The sequence below is a fragment of the Ursus americanus genome, chromosome 21 (assembly GCF_024610735.1).
Source record: "Ursus americanus isolate L20-20 chromosome 21, mUrsAme1.1.p, whole genome shotgun sequence".
Classification (NCBI taxonomy): domain Eukaryota; kingdom Metazoa; phylum Chordata; class Mammalia; order Carnivora; family Ursidae; genus Ursus; species Ursus americanus.
Window position 1 is genome coordinate 20,946,907 of NC_142147.1, and position 14,701 is coordinate 20,961,607.

The 14,701-nt window shown below is 38.9% G+C and overlaps 1 long non-coding RNA gene across 3 annotated transcripts in view; it reads right to left on the minus strand.

Annotated features, from left to right (window-relative positions):
- LOC123803522 (uncharacterized) overlaps nucleotides 1-14,701 on the minus strand; it is a 141,081-nt gene that overhangs the window by 61,774 nt on the left and 64,606 nt on the right. For all 3 annotated transcript variants that reach the window (XR_015728037.1, XR_015728038.1, XR_015728039.1), the window contains exon 3: nucleotides 12,854-13,000. This is a non-coding gene — a long non-coding RNA (uncharacterized LOC123803522). The remainder of the gene's footprint in view (nucleotides 1-12,853; nucleotides 13,001-14,701) is intronic.

Consider the following 14,701-nt stretch of genomic DNA (forward strand, 5'->3'; position numbering starts at 1 on the left):
CTTCAGCTCAGGTCATGGTCCCCGGGTCCTGGGATTGAGCCCTGCATTGGGCTCCTTGCTCAGCTGGGAGCCTACTTCTCCCTCTCCCTCTGCCTGCTGCCGTCTCCCCCTTGTGCTCTCTCCCTCTCTTTCTGTCAATAAAGAAGTAAAATCCTAAAAAAAGATAAATTGCACATACAAATGAAATCATGTGATATTTGTCTTTCTCTGATCTCTTTCACTTAGCATTATACTCTCAAGTCCTTCCATATTGTTGCAAATGGCACGACTTCATCCTTCCTCATGGCCGAGTAATATTCCATTGTATTTATTTACAACATGGTCTTTATCCATTCATGTATTGATGGACACTTGGGCTGTTTCCTAATTTGGCTATTGTAAATAATACTGCAATGAACATAGGGGTCCATATATCTTTTTTAATTGGTGTTTTTGTATTTTTTAGGTAAATGTCCAGTAGTGGAATTACTGGATCATGTGGTAATTCTATTTTTAATGTTTTGAGGAACTTCCCTACTATTTTCCACAGTGGCTGTACCAGTTTGCATTCCCACCAACAGTGCACGAGGGTTAATTTTTTCTCCACATCCTTGCCAACACTTGTTTCTCATTTTTAACTTTAGCCATTCTGACAGGTGTGAAGTGATACCTTATTGTAGTTTTTATTTGCATTTCCCTGATGATGAGTGATGCTGAGCATCTTCTTAAGTGTCTGTTGGCCATCTGTATGTCTTTTTTGGAGAAATGTCTCTGTCTTCTGCCCATTTTTTAATTGTATTATTTGGGGGTTTTTTGGTGTCAAGTTTTAAAACTTCTTTATATATTTTGATTACCAAGACTTTATCGGATATGTCCCTTGCAAATATCTTCTCCCATTCAGCAGGTTGTCTTTTAGATTTGATTGTCTGCTTTGCTGTGCAGAAGTTTTCTGTTTTGATTTAGTCCCGATAGTTTATTTTTGCTTTTGTTTCCCTTGCATCTGGAGACCTATCTAGAAAAATGTTGCTATGGCTGATGTTAGAGAAATTACTGTCTGTGCTCTCTTCTAAGATTTGTGTGATTTCAGGTCTCACATTTACATCCTTAATACATTCTGACTGTATTATTGTGTATGGTGTAAGAAAGTGGTCCAATTTCATTCTTTTGCATTTTCCCAACACCATTTGTTGAACAAACGGTCTTTACCCCATTGTATTTCTTGCCTCTTTTGTCGAAGATTAATTAACGATATAATCAGGGGTGGGTTCCTGGGCTCTCTATTCTGTTCCATTGATCTATGTGTCTATTTTTACATCAGTACCATAGTGTTTTGAGTACCACAGATTTGTAGTTTATGATACCTCCAGTTTTGTTCTTCTCTTTAAATATTGCTTTGGCATTTGGGGGTCTTTTGTGGTTCCAAACAAATTTTAGGATTGTTCTAGTTCTGTAAAAATACTGTTGGTACTTTCATGGGATTGCATTGAATCTCTAGAAGGCTTTGGGCTGTATGGACACTTAATATTCTTCCAACCCATGAGCATGGAATCTTTACATGTGTTTGTGTCCTCTTCAATTTCTTTCATCAGTGTTTTATAGTTTTCAAAGAACAGGTCTTTTAACTCTGTGGTTAAGTCTATTTTCAGCTATTATATTTTTCAAATAAATTTTCTGCCCCCTTTCTATTTTCCTTCTGGGATCCTATGTATGTTATTACACTTGATGGTGTTGCTGAGTTCCCCTAGTCTATTTTCATTTATTATGTTTTCTGTTTCTTGTTCGGCTTGATTGCTTTTCATTACTCTGTCCTCCAGGTTGCTGATCCAATCTTCTGCTTCCTCTAGTCTACTACTCTAATTTTTAATTTTGATTATTGAGTTCATCTCTGATTCTTTTTTTCTCTTTGTTGAGGTTCTCACTGGATGTCCTCCACTCTTTTCTCAAGTCCAGTGAGTATCTTTATGATAATTACTTTAAATTCTCTATCACACATATTACTTACCTCCATTTCATTTAGCTCTTTTGCTATGATTTTGTCTTGTTCTTTTATCTAGGACATATTCCTTTGTCTCCTCATTTTGTTTCACACTCTATGTGTTAGGAAACTAAGCTATGTCTCTTGTTCATAAAACTAGTGGCCTTATGAAGAAGAGGTCCTATAGTGCTCTGCAGTCAAATTTCCCCTGTTCACCTGAACCTGGAGCCTCAGCCGTGTCTCCTATGTGTTCCATGTGCCCTACTATTGTGGCTGAGCCACATCTGCCTTCAGTCCAGTCGTCTTTGGTGCCTCTCTTTGCCTGTTGTGGGCAGGGTTTGAGAGGTATAATTCTTTAAAATGTGCTGCTGTGTTCAGTTTGCTAGTATTTTCTTGAGAATTTTTGCATCTTTAGTTATGAGAAATATTTTTACTTAATTTTCTTTTACTATTGTGTTCTCATCTGGCTTTGGTATCAAGGTAATGCTGGCCTTGTAAATTAACTTTGGGAGTGTTCCTTCCTCTTAAGTTTTTTGGGAGAGTTTGGCATTAATTATTCCTTAGTTCACCAGTGAAGTCATCTAGTCCTGGACTTTTGCTAAGATTTTTTTTTTTTAATCATTGATCCAATCTCCTTGCTACTAATTGGCTGTTAAGTTTTGCTATTTTTTTTCTGATTCAGTCGTTATTATGTTTAATTTCTAGACATTGATTGGTTTTTTCTAGGATGTCTACTTTGACATTCATAGAAACACAAAGCATCATAAGAGACTAAGGGATCAGTTGTAATGTCTCCTCTTTTCATTTGATTAGATTTGCCAATTTTGCTTATCTTCTCAAAGAACAAACTCTAGTTTTGTTAGTCTCTTCTATTGTTTTCCTGTTCTCTATTTCATTTACTTCTGCTGTAGGCTTTATTTTTTCTCCTCCTGCTTGGACTTTGTTGTTTTCTAGTTCCTGGATATATATAAAGTTAGGTTGTTTGAGATCTGTTTACTAGACATTAGCATTTATAGCTAAAAACACCTTTCTTAGAACTGGTTTTGCTGTATCCCATAAGTTTTGGTATGTTGCATTCTTATTTTCAGTTGTCTTAAAATAGTTCTTAATTTCTCTTTTTGATGTGTTGGCTCAGAAAGAGTATTGTTTGATTGCCACGTATCTGTAAATTTTCCAGTTTTCCTTCTTTTACTGATTTTAGTTTTATGACATTGTGTTCAAAGAAGATACTTGGCATGATTTCTATTGTCTTCAATATGCTAAGACTTGTTTTGTGGTCAAACGTAAGATCTGCCTTAGAAAATGTTCTGTATATGCTTAAGAAGGTATATTCTGCACTTGTTAGATAAAAGGGACCTAACAGTCACATAAAGAAAATTCTGTCTATAGTATGATTGTTTCCTTACTGATTTACCCATTTTTGAGAGTAGGATATTAACATATCCAACTACTATTGTGTTGCTGTTTATTTCATCTAGTTGTAGTAGTACTTGCTTTATACATTTTGATGCTTCAATATTAGGTGCATAAAGATAAAACAATTGTGAATATTTTTGAAGGATTGACCCCTTTATCATTAAAGAGTGACCCACTTTGTCTCTTTTTACCACTTTTAGCTTAAAGTGTATTTTGTCTGATACAAGGATAGCCCTTCCTGATTTTTGTTTTTTTTGGTTACCCTTTGCTTGAAATATCTTTTTTGATTCCTTCACTGTTTGTGTGTCTTAAAGCTAAAGTCTCTTGTTGGCAGAATATCATTGCATCTTGTCTTTTAATCCATTCAACCAATCTTTTGATTGGAGAATTTAAGTCATTTATGTTTAAAGTAATTACTGATAAGTAAGGACTTACTACTACCATTTTGTTAAACGTTTTCTGACTGTTTCTAGATCCCTTTTCCTTGCTGCTTACCCTGCTATTTCTTTTTGTGATTTGATGACTTTTTGTAATTGGTATGCTTTGCCTTCGTTATCATGATTTTTTGTATAATTACTACAGATTTTTACTTAGTGGTTATAAGGCATATATAAAATATCTTAAATTCCAACACCCCATTTTAAACTGATAACTTGTTCTGAAACTTATACTTTCACTCACCCCACATATTTAAATTTATTTATAACAATTGACATATTTTATATTGTATATCCAGTAAGATTGTTATAGTTATGCTTATTATTTTTAATATATTTTTTAACTTTTTAACTGAATCACATACCAACATTATAAAAAATCTGACTTTGACAATATATTAACGAGACCAGTGAGTTTTACACTACCTTCATGTTTTACTATGGTATTTAGTGTCCTTTTACTTAAAAAGTATTCCTTTCAGCATTTCTTCTAAGCCTGATCAAGTGCATGAACTCCCTCAGCTTTTGTTGGTTCAGGAGTTATCTGTCCCCCATTTCTGAAGGACGGATTTGCCAGATATATAATTCTTGGTTGAAAACCTTTTTTTCTTTCAATATTTTGAATATGTCATCCCATTGTCTTTTGGCATGAAAAGTTTCCATTGAGAAATATTATGAGGTTCCCTTTTATCTAACTTGTCTTTTTTTTTCTTGTGGCTTTCAAAATTTTTCATCTTTGACTTTTGACAATGTAATTATAGTGGGTCTCAGTGTTGCCTTATTCAGATTCAACCTATTTGGGCTCCTCTGAGCCTCATGGATCTGCATGTCCATTTCTGTCCCCATGCTTTGGAAATTTTTAATCATTATTGCTTTACACATATATTCTGTTCATTTCTCTTTTTATTTAACTTCTGGGATTCCCATGTGTATCTTGTTTCTTTTTATGTTGTAAGTCCTGTAAGCTTTCTTCTTCTATCATGCAGGTGCTTTTTTTTCTTTCCCCCCTTTTTTTTCTTTTTGCTCATCTGAATAACTTCAAATGCCCCATTTTCCAGATCTTTGATTCTTTCTTCTGTGTGGTTAAGTCTGATATTGAAACTCTCTATTGAATTCTTGAGTTCAGTCATTGCATTCTGCAGCTCTAGGATTTATGTTTGTTTTTTTCTAATGGTTTGTCTTTGTTGAGCTTCCTGTTCATGCATTGTTTTCCTAATTTATTTTCGTTGTCTGTGTTTTCTTAGACCTTAAAATTCTTTAAGAGGATTATTCTTAATTATTTAACAGTTCATAGAGTTTCATTTTTTAAAAAATGAGTTACAGTAGCTTTACTAATTTCCTTTGGTGGCGTCATGCTAACCTGACTGTCCATGATCCTTGATTGCCTACATTGGTATCTGCTCATCTGAGGAAGTGGTCTTACCTTCAAAGTTTATAGGTTTGCTGTGGCAGAGCTAGTCCTTCCTTAATCACCTCAGGTTGGGGTTCTGGACATGTCAGCTGGCAGCATCCTTAAGTAGTGGGGTTTCTACGAGGTTCTTTTTGGACAAGGCACTGCTCAAGCTCTGACGCTGTGGTGGGGGTGCTACTGGCTAAGAACATTTGAATAGGACTGTTGGCTTCATTCCCTGTCCTAGTGCAGCTACTGCACAGATTCCACAGTTGCCTAGATTCTCCTGTCAGGCTTTCTAGATGGGCAGCATTGGGAATTATATTCAGGAGGAGCAGAGCTATGGATTAGCTTTGCTGCTTGGACGGGGCAACAGAATTGGCACTAAGGTTAGCACAGCTTGTGTCAGGCAGGACTGTGCACCTAATTGCCTAGTCATAATGGGCCGCGATTTTGCTCTGCAGCCAGGGGCAACCACTGGCTATGTTCTCTGTTCAAGTGCTACTGTATAGAGAGCTGAGGATGAGCTATGCAGATTCCCATATGCTCTGGTAGGTTTACTGGTTGGGCAGGCTGAATGCTGTATTCTGCAATGTTGGGGCTTCAAATTAGTGTGCCCATGTTTTATGAGCAACCCCTGCTCTTAATTGGGAACCAAATTAGGGAGAAATATGCACCAAGTTCCCCGACATGACAGCCCTGCCTATCTGCAGAAGCAGGGAAGTAGCCTGACAGTTGAACTCTGTATTCAAGTGCCACTATAATCAGAGTTGCTGGATGGGTTTCATGGATTCCCCGGAACTCTGATTAGGCTTCCTGGTCAGGAAGGCTGGAGGGAGTATTCAACAGTAGGAAAGGTATAAGTTAGTTCACTGCCCAGATCGGGCCTCAGAATAGGCCCATGGACTGGCAGGGCTCTTGGGGGACCAAATCAGACATAACTATGCAGCAAACTTGTTGGTCAGATGGGGCCACTGGCTTGGCTCTGCATATGGGGAGAGGTTTCCTGGTCAGGCAGGGAAGGGATCTATACTCAGAAGTAGATAAGGCTATCAGTTATTCAGGCAGAATGGCAAAACTGGTTTCAAGGCCAGTATGACTTGTTATTTGGAGTCCTGAATCTGGCAGACCCATGCCTTGCTGAGTTCTCTGGGACTGGGTCACTGTTGGCTCTGTAGATGAGCACTATCTTAGGTTGGGATTTATAGTTGGGTGTCACTGCAGTAGGGACTTGGTATGCCAAGGTCTGACCATGATTACTGTAAGCCCCACCCTCCTTTTCCATTGCTCTCTGGTCCCCAGTGTTCAAGTCCTGCAAAGTGAGACCCAGTGGGCTTCCTGAGAAGCAACCCACAATGGTAGGGGTGCTGGATGTCCACCTTGGGCTCTCTCATGCCACCCAAGATGCTGTAGCAGGGGCCCTCTCCGTGGAGTGCTTCACCAGCTTTGGGGGAAGGGGAATGGTGTCAGTGTAGCCTCTCATTTGTCTCATGTTGTCTGTCAAGGTCCCTGTGGTGCAGGGGAATGTTTCAAGATTTTAATACTGGGGTCTTGCCCATGGATAGTTGTCTAATGAGGGGGACTAAAGTTGGGAACTTCCTCTGTTACCATCTTGATGACATCACTCTGAACATATTCTCTTTCTGAAGAACATGTTCTCCAGTATCTCCACCTAAAACATTGTTTCTTATTAAGACTCAGGTCTCTTCTCTTCTGTGTGCCCTGTGTTCTCTCTCAGCACTTCTCAGAATGTCTGAGAGTCTGTATGTCTTGCCAAATTTGGAGGGGGAGGAGGGACAGGGCTAGAGTTTAAGCAGTTCTTGAGTGCCTGGAACTTGCTGTTTAATGGATAAGTGTTCACAACAATAACAACAATGGCAGTAATCATATAGTTTCACTTAACTGGTAGATCCAGAATCTTAATTCTCAGACTATGTGAGAACTGCTCTTTCTTCTATTGCTGTGACTGCATCAGAACACGCTGTGCTCTGTGGGTTAGGTCATGTAACAACAGGTAGCCATTAGCTGGTCATGCTGATGACTGACGATTTACCTTTCCAGCTTTCTCTCTCCAGACCACACCATGGTTAATAAATGAGACTGGCAATTCTCAGATCTGCTGTTCTCCATCATTAGTATCTCCAGGGTATGGCATGGCCCTTCTCCCTGCAAAGTAAGATCCTAAGGGAGTTCTCAGGCTTAGAACAAGGGACCAGCTCTACTGGGGCTATGGTGGCAGTGGATGTCTTTTGTGGCTGAGGAAATGAAATTCTGAGCACTTGAAGCATTGTATGCCCAGCCATGAAGCATTCCTGGCTACTGTCCCTCAGGGAACTGTTGAAATTACAGAAGACCCTATCTCTTTCTCCCCTTTCAGGGGTTGGGGGTGAGGGGGAAGGAGGGAGCCAGGAGAGTCATGTTCTTGGTTCATGAACCAGATGTTTTGTTTCTTTATCATTGTTCAGAAAAACTGAAGGGAGAAAAGCAGAAGTTGTCTTGGGCAGTGTTAAAAAAAAGGCTTTTGGTGTGAGTCAGGTTTGGGTTTGAAGCCCAGCTCTGCCACTTACAAACTATGGGAGAAAGATTATATAACTCCACCAAGCCTCAATACACTCCTTTGTAAAAGGGCATAACACGCACCTTGAGTTCATATATTTAATAACAAAGTGTCCGTGGTTCATAAACAATGACTGGTGCTGTTGTACATCACAAGTGCTGGGTGAGACTGATCCTGGTACCACTATACCCTTCATTCCTTTGCCTAAAATCAAATTTTCAGCTTTAGAAACAGAATCATAAAAGATCAAAATGCTTCCCTGATGAATCCTGCTCTTAAGCACCTTATGTTAAAGTAAGCCATGGCAATGGATCAAATTGCGAACATTGGGCATAAATTTCATTTTGAATCTTTCTCCTGTTGACTAGGGACAATTATTCATGTGAGAGAGGCTTCCAGAAAGAGTGGGACATCAGAGAAAGTCCTGGAGTGGAATTTTGGACACTTGAGCTGTGATCTCAAATTTACCACCTGCCCATTGGATGGCCTTGGAGAAAAAATAGTAATAATGAGTCTGTACAGTTTCAGGGGTAGCACTGTTTATGAAGTGCTTGACCAGCACAGAAAGTTAACAGATGGGGTACTTCTGTTATTCTCCGGGAGGTGTACTAATCATATTGGCTGATGTTATTTCATTCTACCTTTTCAGTGACTGAGTGTCTTCATCTGTAATTACCCTTGTTAGTATAAGGACTTTTTACCTCAGAGGGAAAAGATGATAAGTGAAAGGTTATACAGCCAATAAGTGACTGAATGAGGATTTGAATCCCCAGATCTGATTCCAAAACTGTTATTTCACCACTACTGAGCTCCCTGAAACTTAAGAGTAGTGTTATCAGACATAGCAAATGAAAAATAGGATACCCAGTTAAACGTGCATTCCAGATAAACAAACAACAAATTTTAGAGGTATAACCAAAATATTTTAGTATAAGTATATCCAAAATGTTACTTATACTTAAAATGCAAGAAGCCCAGTTACATAGGCATTTAAGATCTTTTTATCTAGTAACCCTCCTTAGGAGGCTCATGTCACATGCACAGGTGAGAAGTGGTATATTAGAGCCTTTCCAAAAGCAACTAAAGGTTGTTCGCATGGAAATGTGCCCTTCAGAAATAATGAACACATTCTTTCATAATAGAAATTGTAAGAATTTTAGCAAAACAGAGAAAAAGGGAAATCTCTAGAGGTAATTTAGGATGTTTTCTAGATGAACTTAACATGGGTTTAGATATTTCAAAGCTATGCAGACCAAGAATTCCAAATCATGGTTGATAGTGGCAGGCCTCAATCTTGGCTGGGTAAACTCAGGTCTCAGAACTCAAGGCAAAGACCTTTTCTGTCAGCCAGTACTCACTGAAACCATACTATAGGCAGTCACCACATTGGCATGTTATTTATGGCATCTCATTTAGAATCAAGGCACTGCTGTGAGGTGTGATGACCCCATTTGCTGACTGACAAACTGTGATAGAGAAGTGAAAGCCACAGCTCAGGAGGGGCAGAGCTGAAACTGATGCAAGTCTATCTGAAACCTACCCCATCATCATGCTGTATAGTTCATGGACATTCACGTTGGCCACAACCTAATGACTGAGATGGTACAGATAGTTGCTGAGTAGTCCTGTATAAGAGAGATCAAACTGCTTTTTATAGTCCTGTTACCTGAATGTTTTCCTGTCTGTCCAGCTATACCCATCTTAAACCCTGTGTCTTTCATGAACCATGCTTCATGCTTTCAATGGGATGTGGCCCCTCCTGTATACCCTGAAGTACTCCCTGGCTTGACTTCCAATGACATACAGATTTGGACTCAGTGTTGAACTGGGCACTTCCTCTCCCACTGCATGCTCTAGTAGTGGTCCTCTATAATTAGAGGTGCCCCATAACATAGTAGTCAAGATTATAGGTGATGGAGTCCTACTGGATCTACCACTTAATGGCTGTGAGACCATGAGACCATCTCCATGCATCCACTACTTTATCTTTACATGAGAGATGATAATACCCATCTCAAGGGGTTGTTGTAAGGACTAAATGAATTAATGTGCATAAGTCACTCAGGACAATGCCTGGGACATAGTAAGTATTCAATACATATTATATTATTGTTACTGCTATTTTATCTACCATACTTTGAACTGGTAGGCACCAAGCAGAGAGCTGAGCAGCCTCACAATCCTCTTACAAGTAGATGCAATTATTCAAACAGTAAAGCCAAGAGGGGAGAGGAAAACCCTGGTTGACCATGAATCCTATACTCTCAATCTCAACCTTCTATTCTCATATTTTCCTCTTTATTTTCTAGAGCCTCCTGAAGGTATTCCAAAATAGTGATTGATGTGAAATAATACACTATTTTCTCTATTAACACAACCTATGAAGAGAGATATGTTTCTCCTCCACAGAACTGAATGCTACTGAGTCAAAACCTTCCTTGTATATAAAACCGTGCAACTAGAAGAACTTAACTTAAACAGCAGGGGTTTAATGAGGCTGTTCAAGTATAGGTGTAACCATTATCCTGGCCTAGTTTTCAGTATGTGAGCTGCCTCTTATGTACAATGACATGACCACTCCAGGCCTCAGATTCTGCCTTGGCCCGTGAGGGTAATACAAATTAATTGTGGAAGTGTCTTAAATACCTCATTTATCCTTTATTCCTTAAAATTATATATATTTATTTTTAAAGTTCACATACTATTTTACTAACCACAAGCTGGGGTGGAATAGGGGGCAGAATCAAAGAAAATCTTTATGGTAATTGATCATACAATGTAATATCCATTAATACCACATTTTTGCTGCCATAAGAACATACTGCACCAAGATAATCATTCGTTTGAGCAAGCCACTCTTTAGTTGACTGTATAATCTCTAGAGAGGTCTACTTCCATCCCTAGCCTACAAAAGGCTCTAGACAGTTACCTTTGCTAATGAACAAGAAGAGTTCTTCTTTAAAACGCCTGAGCAATTTGTGAAAACCATGCTTCTCGGAATTGTGATAGGTGCACAATGAAGTCACAGATGTCAGAGTGCCTGGTATGATAGCTTTCTACCAATTATATATTATTTTGTTAGGGAATTTGATCTCCCCAGTATCAATCTTACCTTTATTGATAGTATACACCTTTCTGATTTGGGGTAACAATGATTATTTTATCAAACTGGTAACTGATGTGGTCATCAGAATTCAAAAAAATCTCCGCCTCTGCTATTTAACAGCATTGATTTGCTGGGTTTTCCCTTCTCACCCATCCATAGTTCAGTTATCTGAGTGAAAAGACCACGCTAGAGCTATAAAAATATGATTGCATTGCTGTTTCAAGTTCCCAAACTCAGATGGTTATAACCTGATGCAGGGCATTCCAATTTTAACTATCTACTGCTGTTTTTATTTCATAAAGCCACTAAAAACATCCTGCACTACTTTTATATACATCACTACTTTTATGGCTTTTGTGTCATAATAAAAAGCAGTTCATTGGAAGCTGATGGTTTTTTTTTTTTTCCAGCAGAAAAATAGCAAACTCAGAATAAGACATCTCTGTGTAGTTTCTCTGCCTTCTAACTCTGTACCATGCAATCAGTCCATGTTCGTCCAGGCTTCCAGGCTATTTTTCCCAAAAAGCTGTTTGTAAGGCATTGCCCTGTTCAACCTTCAAAGGCTCCCCATTACATTGATTTGGAGGCTGTACGTCCTTAGCCTAGCATTTAAAGATGTCTAGTATCTTTATAACTCACTTTTGTTTATATAAACAAAACACCTAGTTTGCTCTCCTCCTTCTTGGGTACTCAGGGTTTTATCCACATTGTGCTTTCTCCACCATTTTTGGGAAGTCCTCTTCCTTGATTCTGTCAGTTTAATTCTTATCAAAGAAACCCTGCTTTCTATGCAGCTTTTCCAGGAAATCCTCCCTCTCCTAACCCTTAGCAGAACTTCTTTCTTTTCTTTCAACACAATCATGTTCTGCCGAGTCATGGGACTCACCAAATCTAGATCCAAAGTTCCCAGATTAGGAAATAGGCTTTTTATGTTCACTGATAATAAATACCTAGTGACATAAGTAAGTGCTTCCTGGGTCGGTTATAAGCTCTAATTTTCAGACAATTCTGATTCCTAAAAAGTCCCTTGCCTAATGGTCACTTTTAGTTCATGTCAACACACAGTTGTTGACACTGGATGATATGGTTGGCATAATGCCCCACATGGAGATTATGGCGAAAACATGGCTCCTTGTCCTCGAATCAAAATCTCCATTTAATCCCCTTCTCCCATTAAATCTTGTATCAATCTGAACATTTCAATTATCATTGAATAATTAGAACATAAAAAATAGTTCTTTGAATCTGAAAAATAATGATTTTCTTCCCCATCAGCATCTCTCCTCCTAATTATCTCATGTCCTCCACTCCTTGCCAATATGCCATTATCTGAGTTCCTCCACATTCCTGGTCACCCTGCCCATGACTGCCTCTCCCTCTTGGGAGTGACTTATAAACAAAGGAGCCACGTGACCTCAGCTACTACTGACAGAAACTCTCCAGTCCAACAATCCCTGATTACAGATCATACGGTAGGTTAGATGAGTGAGACCCAAAGCCAGATCAATAATACCCAGCACTGGACTATCGATAAAGTCATCATTAACCCAGAAACTCTGAAATCCCACTTCCACAGTGGGTGACTAACCATCTTCAAGATCGGCAGCTGCTGAGTGCAAAAGCTTCAGGTGTTCTTGACCTAAATACCTAAGTACGTCACACGCCTCCTCCACATGAATTTCACATATACTTCCCTGGCTTTGCCTGTTCTAAAAATTTCCACTGTGCCCCACACAGCCCCTGATGTATCAGAACCTTCTAGGAGGGATCTCATTTTGGTCCAAATACAAGCTCTTCCTTAGCCACAGCCCTCAAGTGACAGTATTCCTCTAATAGGATACTGTAACCTTTGAGAAAAATACTTGTTAACCTCACATTCATCCTCTTGCATTCTGTACGTGTAATACATATATGCAATAATATATACGTAATATATAAATGATGCTTTATAGGAGATAAGACAAAGGGGGAAGAGTAGTCTATAGGTGCTTACCTATTAGCAATATTAGGAGCCAGAATAATTCATGCAGCCAACAGGTTCTACTCTTTCTGGTTCTGAGCTTGGTGATGTAGTACCACGATGAAGGAGGTGCGTCCTATCAGACAAACCAGGGAGAGTGTGACCGCAGTTATCTTCCCCCTGTTTAAGAAAAGCCATGAGATTTCCATGTTAGCATCAGAGAAGTATCTAGGAGAGGCTCGTGTCATTGAGGCACACATCACCTTGAGGTTTCTCCTGCCGGGGTTTTTGCCACCCTCACACTGACCCCCTAGAAGTTCTATGATATCCCCAATGTGGATGCAGGCCCCTTCTCTATATGCAGTACCAGTAAAACCACTGTGAATCATTATGATGAAATTTTATTAAAGAGTTATAATTAACAAGGAAATAAGGCAATCATAACCTAGAACTTGAGCTCTATAGTCAGGCAGATCTGATTTGTGTATTTTGGTTTGGCCAACTTCTGTGATCTTGCATAAGTATCAAAACTAAGAATTTTAGTTTTAACCACACTGGCCTGGGGTAAGGCTTTAGTGAGAACAATAGAACATGCTAGATACCAAAAGGATTGGTTATAATTAAACATAGAATAGTAATGTGGCTTATATTTAAGGCATGTTCTCTAGATTTCCCCATAATTTTTAGTCTAATTTTATACTGTAGGTATCTTCCAAGCATAAAACTTTCAAGAACACACCTCAAAATCTAGATCCAAAAAAGAATGACACTCTTGCCCTTCCCATCTCTTAAAATGCAAACTTTATTTGCTTCACATTTTTTCTCAAAAGTATTAAGCATATGGTATTTCATCTGTCTCCATAAAATTTTAAAGCAGATACAGATGTTCTTCTCTACTAAGTGTTGAATTCAGAGTCAGAAGACCTGGTTGTGAATTCTGCCTCCTCTGCTTATTAACAGTGGGATCTGAATCAACTGGCTTCATCTCTCTGATCCTTGGTGTCCCCATATGCAAAGGAATAGCAATGATGTCATGATGGTGACAGTAAGGGCAATGATAGTGACATAAGGACACCTACCTTACAAACTTGTTAGGAAGATTGTATGAGCTGTTATGTGGTAACTGTTGCCAGTTTAAACTTGAAAGTCCCCCATAGTCTTTTTATTTATGATTGGGGGAACCGAAACTCATGTTGGGGACAAGTGGCTCAAGGTTACTCACAAAGACTGTGTCCACAAACGTAAAATTGAGACACTGCCAATGGAATGACTTCCTACACAAGTCACCTTGTGATATAAGATAGTTTTGCTTAGGATATTAGAGAGGCATGAAGAGTTATTCCACCTTCAATTCCTATTGTGGGGGAACACCCATGGACAAGAAGAGGTCCAGAATCTTCCCATCTGTATGGTTTTAATGTGATGGATAGACCTCCCTCTACAAAAGAACAGTATGTAAACTTGTAATTAATCTCATAATAAAGCTCCTTTGGGGGTTTTCAAAAAGCCCCATAATTTTAATTGATGCAACAGTTTTAAACAACGCAAACTTGACCAAGGAGATACCCAAAGAGGTCCTGTAGATTTCCTTAGGAGCCAAAGGCCATAAAATTGGACTCCAGAGCTATGCTGTCCAGAACAATAAACACATATTTATGTTTAAATTCAATTGCTAATTTAAACTAAGAAAAATTAAAAATTCAGTTTCTCAATCCATATACTCAGTAGCCACATGTGGCTACACTCTTGAAGACTGTAAGCTACAGAACATTTCCATCACCTGCGAAGGTTCTGTTGCAGAGCACTGCTGCAGACTGATGCCATTTCAGTGCTGTTATCCACAAGACTCCAAGACTGTATCCCCTTACAGTTTTCTAAATT